General features: G+C 38.7%; 1 pseudogene; it reads right to left on the minus strand.

Annotated features, from left to right (window-relative positions):
• Window positions 1-5,014: 5,014 nt before the first annotated feature.
• Window positions 5,015-6,146, minus strand: LOC142855296 (ribosome biogenesis protein WDR12 pseudogene; annotated as a pseudogene).
• Window positions 6,147-6,585: the final 439 nt, after the last annotated feature.

A 6,585-nucleotide genomic window follows, 5' to 3' on the forward strand; every position in this document is an offset into this window, starting at 1 on the left:
TTTTTCATTGCCTGGTTGTGTATCTGGGTGGCTAGGCACTTCTTTTCTTGCTTTTTTACCTTTCTTTTCTCTTTCTCTCCTTCTGTTTATTCTCTCTGCCCACCAGGCCTGCCTAGTCTTTCCCTTGCCTTCCTATTGGCTGTAGTGTCATTGTATTTTAATAAATAAAGCTTGCCTGACGATCAGAGAGTAAAACAGCCCCACTGTTTAGCCTAGTATGCAGACCAGGCAATGTTGACACACACATTTGATCTCCATAGTCACACTAGTTAGCCATAGAAACTGGGTGGTAGTCGTGCACACCTTTAATCCCAACCCTAAAGAGGAATATAAAATGGGAGAAGACAGCTCTCAGACACAGTCTTATTCTGAGGATTCCTAGAGGCAGTATCGCCATTTTGGAGTGAGGTAGAGGAAAGAGTCAATGGCTGACTGTTTTGCTTTTCTGACCTTCAGGTGGAACACCAACGTCTGTCTCTGGGTTTTTATTAATCATACTACAATAGGCCATTCAGCTATTTTTAAACCCATCAAGTGTTTTAAACAGGCAAAGTAGCACAGCTCCACAGAATTAAACAAATGTAACATAAAAGAATGCAGCACATCTTTGTATCATTAAACAAATGGTCTACAGCATAAACAAATGTAACACAATTTAAAATAATATTCTACAATATTTTCTCATTTCTGTTTTAAAAAAAGAAACTATTTAACTTTAATATAGGTAAGCTATATACAACAAAAACAGATATCAAGTAAGAATTGCATATACAGTTTCCATGAGTTTGTAGGCTTTCTGGGGGTAGCATTGAACCTAAAATGACCTTATCCTATAGCCATACTGATGAATATCTTGCATATCACCATAGAACCTTCATCTGGCGATGGATGAAGATAGAGACAGAGACCCACACTGGAGCACTGGACTGAGTTCCCAATGTCCCAATGAGGAGCAGAAGGAGAGAGAACATGAGCAAAGAAGTCAGGACCACAAAAGGTGCACCCACCCACGGAGACAGTGGGGCTGATCTATTGGGAGCTCACCAAGCCCAGCTGAACTGTGACTGAAAAAGCATGGGATAAAAGCGGACTCTCTGAATATGGCAGACAATGAGGGCTGCTGAGAAGCCAAGGACAATGGCACTGGGTTTTGATCCTACTTCATGTTCTGGCTTTGTGGGAGCCTACCCAGTTTGGATGTTCACCTTCCTAGACCAGGATGGAGGGGGGAGGACTTTGGACTTTCCACAGGGCAGGGAACCCTGACTGCTCTTCAGACTGGAGAGGGAGGGGGAGAGGAGTGGGGGGAGAAGAAGAGGAGTGGGAGGAGGGGGAGGGAAATGGGAGGCTGAGAGGCGGAAATTTTTTTTTCAATTAAAAAAACTGTGAACTAATATTTGCTTGATGGAAAAAAGAAAAAAATAAAAAACAAATTTAGGGAAAAAAGAATTGCATATACAATATTCAGTCTGCTTGTATTTAGCAAATTCAGAGAAAATACTCCATTATCTGTCTTATCTTAGTGATTCCAAAGTTTTATACCTAATTTACTTTCTATCATAACTAAGGAAAACTATAACTTCTAACTATTTAGTCTTTAACTCCATCAAAGACCTCACAGAAGGATGTGCTATTACTTAAAAACAGAGACATTTTTGTGCCTGGACAGTCACCCAAAGTTCCTCTGAAACATTGTGGAATTTATCTTCAGCCTACAGGCCTAAAATATCTGTCAGACTTTTCTGATGTGGGAGTCCCCTCTATGTGCTGTAATGAAAAAAGAAACTGCCTTGGCCTGTTGATAAAGCAGAACTTAGGTAGGCATGGAAGACAGAACTGAATGCTGAGAGAAAGAAGGGCAGAGCTGGAGAGATGCAATGGACTCACCGCCGCAGATGGATGTGCTGGAATTTTGCTGGTAGGTCACGACCTCATGGTAATACACAGTTTAATAGAAATGGGTTAAATCAATATAAGAGTTAGCCAATAAGAAGCTAGCGCTAATGGGCCAAGCAGTGATTTAATTAATACAGTTCCTATGTGCTTATTTCAGTTCTGGAAGGCCAGGACGAACAAGCAAGCCCCTGCAACACTTTTCAATGAAGCGGGAAAATTGTCGGACGGTCCTGGCTTGCACTGGAAAATTCATCAGTCACTTTCCTCTGTGTCCTGCAACATATCTGGCAGACTCTTGTGTACAGCAGGAATCTTGAAAGACTGTCTTGCCTTTGCTTTGTCAAAGTTCAACAGTTTTTTTTCATATGTGTCCTACATGTCCAATTTGTATAACATACTGTCAAGCAGCCCAGGGAGGAACAGTTTCTTGCACAAATGGCTAGCTTTGCTACAATGAAAGAAAGCTCCATAAGGAGTTTCTTCAACATCCATCATCTCCAAAGTAAATTGATGCCACCAGAAAGACATGCATTTCGTTGTTATATAAACCCCTATGTTAACAAAACATTTTAAATGCTATATTCTACAGGTCTTTTTTCATTTCATTCTTTATTCTCTCTCTTTCTTTAGTTTCTCTCCTCCTCTCATGTTTTTTTTTTTCCACAGCTTTTATACCCCAACCGAATCTTCTAGGGAGTACAAAAGTAAAAATGATTGCATTCCATTTCTCAAGTGAATGACTATAGGTAAAAACATGTTTTTCATCTCCCTCACATGATTAAACATTTTATGTACTACAGGTAAAAACAAATTATCCCAAAAGCCCACCTACATTCATACCCAAGCAACTTATTATAGATTAACCATGTGGGAAAGCAATGTGTTCTTATCAGGTGTTTTATGCTGAGGCTGCATTTTCCAGTTACAAAGAAAGGGCCAATTACTTTATTACTTATCTTGAAAGGTAATCGCATAAGCAATCTTAAGGGAATCACAAATCTAAATTTTATAAATGAAAAAGAATCAGTCAGCTCTACTTTAAATCTTTAGGGTGCATATTCATTCATAGTTTTTTATAACAGAAAATGGGGGGCACAAATGGGTATAAGGAATTAATAATAACCTTTGGTCATCAACCAAACCTAGCAAGAAGAGTACATCAGCAGTAATAATTGACTGCTTTGTTCTTGTTCCTTGACCTTAAAGAGTTCTGCATTCAGCTATGCGCCTTTCTAAAACTAGATTGTCTTCTTGGGTTTTTCACCTCAAAGTTATTTAACAAAAGCATCTTAGTCTAACTTTGATATTCTCAAAGCTTTGTTTCAGCTCTGATGCACTCCAAGACCTGTGAACACATCTCCCAACATTAAGGTTAAAAGAATTTAAACTAGCTGGGCTATGCTCCTTAGGTGAGACTCACAGACCCTGGCTGTGAAACATATCTTTGTATTTATTTTATTCATCAAAACTCTGCATAAGCTATCATTAATATTATCAAATTACACAGTAAGTACCCTTAGTGAGGTGTCATCTTCTTGACAATCCATAGGTAAAAATTCCCAGTATAATGAGAAGTTCCCAAGAAATAAACACACTGTATTATAGGCAATGGAGATCTCCCCATGCCCACTTACACCATGCTAGATACCAACAAAAAAGATCTGCCACAACATGTACAGGCACAGCAGAAGCTAAAGACATACCAGGATCTGCAGTCTCCTGGCCTTGCCTAAAGGAGATTGTCCCATCAGAGGATTCCCTTTTGGTGGGCCGACACCTGGAACTTCAATTGCAACTCATTGGTCCTCTAGCATAGCCAACAGCAAGATACTGAACTATTCAAAATGTAAGACAGTCTGATGGAGACCTCAGTAGAAACAATGAAACAGAACATATACTACTTACTATCAAGAATCAGTCAGCTATGCATGGTGATTCATGCCTTTAATCCCAGCACTCAGGAGGTAGAGGGAGCATTCTGATTTGATTCTGAAAGAAAATGGAGAATTCATCACTTAACAGGAATAGACCCAGAAGAAATTGTGGTACCTTTTACTAATGCTGAAATTGTCTGATTATGGACAGAAAATTAACACCGTCAAAGAGTTTGCAGTAATTTGGGGAGGAGACTTCAATTTAAATAAATAAATAAATAAATAAATAAATAAAATAATTATATTATCCCTAATATAACAAAAGAAACACCAATTTCTGTAACCCATACATTCTATACTGGTGCAAATAAATATGGAAAGTCAGGTTGTAATTCATGAAAAATAAATAAAATGCCTCAAAGCCTTTTTGACTCAGTTCAAAAATCAGGATTATATGCTATTCTCATAGTATTATTAGATTTTCCAGAAACTCTTAATGTGGTTACTGACTCACCATACGCAGAAATAGTTGTTTTACATATTAAAACTGCTGATCTTATTCCAGATGATTCAGAATTAACTTTGTTATTTATTCAAGTGCAAGTAATCAGAAATAGAAATCTTCCATTGTGCATAACATATATCAGATCCCATACAAGTCTACCAGGGCCTCTAACACATGATAATGATGACCTTGACCAGATATGAATAGAAAATGTGTTAGAAGCCTCAGAATTTAGGGGAAAAAAAGAAAAACACCATTATAACCATGAATTTTTTTTTATTTTAGAGAATTCAGGCCACACATTTATTGTATTTTATAAACAGAAAAGACAAAGGGAGTAAAATTCAGCTATTATGAAAGATGAACCATTATACACACATTAAAGGGATGCTTCCTATCTCTGCATTGACAATGGTATTGGAGTGTTGACAGAGGTTTCTGTCCCACATTGGAGGATTAGCCAATGACTTCTTTGTTTCTGAGACATTCTCATGTAACCGTGGCTGCCTATGAGTTCACAATACAATTGGGGATGGATGACCTTGAACTTCTGATTCTCTTGCTGCTAACCTCCAGATCCAGGATTACAGGAATGCAGTACAAAATCACTTTCTTTCAAAAAAAGCTTTGTACACTTTAGGCAAGCTCTCTTCCACCTGAGCTATAGCCCCAGCCCTCTCCAATTTCATTTACATAGTGTAAGACACACACACACAAAAACAAGATCTTTGAAAATCACTCATATCCAAGCCCGTACATGAGAAGTAGTAGGTGAATATCCACAGCAATACAATTTGTTGTCTGCTCCTCCACTCAGAAGTAGCCCTCTGTCTGTCCAGTCCACACTTAGAACCTTATCTTCATGAGCAGCTAGATCATAGAGAGGAGCCTTACAACTACTTGTATCCCACAGCTTGACAATGTTATCTAAAGAGACTGAAATCAGCTTCTGTTCATGGATAGAAGACCACTTCACTGTTGTTACCTAGCCAGTGTGTGAAGTGCGGGACAGTGACACCAAAGAACCATCTCTAGTTTGGGGATCCCACAGCCTATCTGTGCTTCCAGATGCCAGATGTTTACAAAGGGGAGATTAGAAAATATGGTTAAACACTATTTTTCCTGTCCTTGTTAGTCCCAATTGTTCTGTTTTCTGCTTCTTTCATGGCCAATTTGTAGATTCTTCCATTTCATCTTCTTCATCTGTAGGAACTGTAGACCAGATCTTTAGCATCTTATCCCGGGAGCCCCTGCAAAATTTAGTTCCTGAGCTATTGACTGTTATAGAGTTCAAATCCCCAGCATGAACTCTGCAGTAGTTTAAGGCTTTTGCTTTATTCTTCTCTACATTCCATTCCCATAAGAGAATCATCTGATCCATTGAGTCACTCAGTAATAAGCAGGACAAACTGTCTTTTTATCCAATCCACATCTTTCACAACATCTGTATGTCCCACAATTGTCATTATTGACTTTCCTTCCAAGGACAGATCCAAGAGGTCTTATCATAAGAACCAGACAGGATATATTCTTCTGTCCCTTCTTCATTTGAGCTTATCTAGTCATCATGCATTGCTCTAGCTGGTATGCTGTGTATTTTTCGACATATTATAGTTCCACATCTCTTCCGATGGAAGGTTTTCTGATTTCATGTGTTTGACCATTTGAAGAAACTGCCCTTGACATGTTGTGGAGCTCATCTTTGGTCTCCACCAATTTATTGATGATTTTACTATAGTCAGTAAGTCCAGCAGTTTATTGATGATGTTACTAAGGTCAGAAACTTCAGAGACAGGAGGGATTGAGAAAGGAACATCATCTACTCCATAGTTCTTGTTCTCGGTGTAGAAACGTGCCTGCAGTTGTGCCATGGCGGAAAGTACACACAACACTTCTCCACAAAAATGTATGCATTGACAATCAAGTAGCACTAAATTAAACAGTACTCGGCAAGTGCAGTGGAAGGTACGAACCTGCTGTCATCCTTCAGTTTCTTCAGACCATACGACGAGGTTACCTTGGCAGAGGTGCCCAGCCTGCACACATCAACTATTTCAACCTGATTTTTTAAAAGGGTTTCTTCAGGCCAGATACTTCAGACTCCCCATGAAGGTTTTAAGAAAGACTTTTCTATCACTTGGCAACAAGCCAAGGAAATAATAAGGAAATGTCCTGCTTCTTCTTTGTATCCTCAAAACAAAGAGGATTTACCTATAGGAACTAGCTCAAAAAGTACTCAAAGAAATGAATTTGGCATTTGGCAAATGAATGTGTTTCATTTTGCAGAGTTTGGAAAATCCAATGCATGCA

This window comes from Microtus pennsylvanicus, chromosome 8, assembly GCF_037038515.1.
Source record: "Microtus pennsylvanicus isolate mMicPen1 chromosome 8, mMicPen1.hap1, whole genome shotgun sequence".
Taxonomy (NCBI): domain Eukaryota; kingdom Metazoa; phylum Chordata; class Mammalia; order Rodentia; family Cricetidae; genus Microtus; species Microtus pennsylvanicus.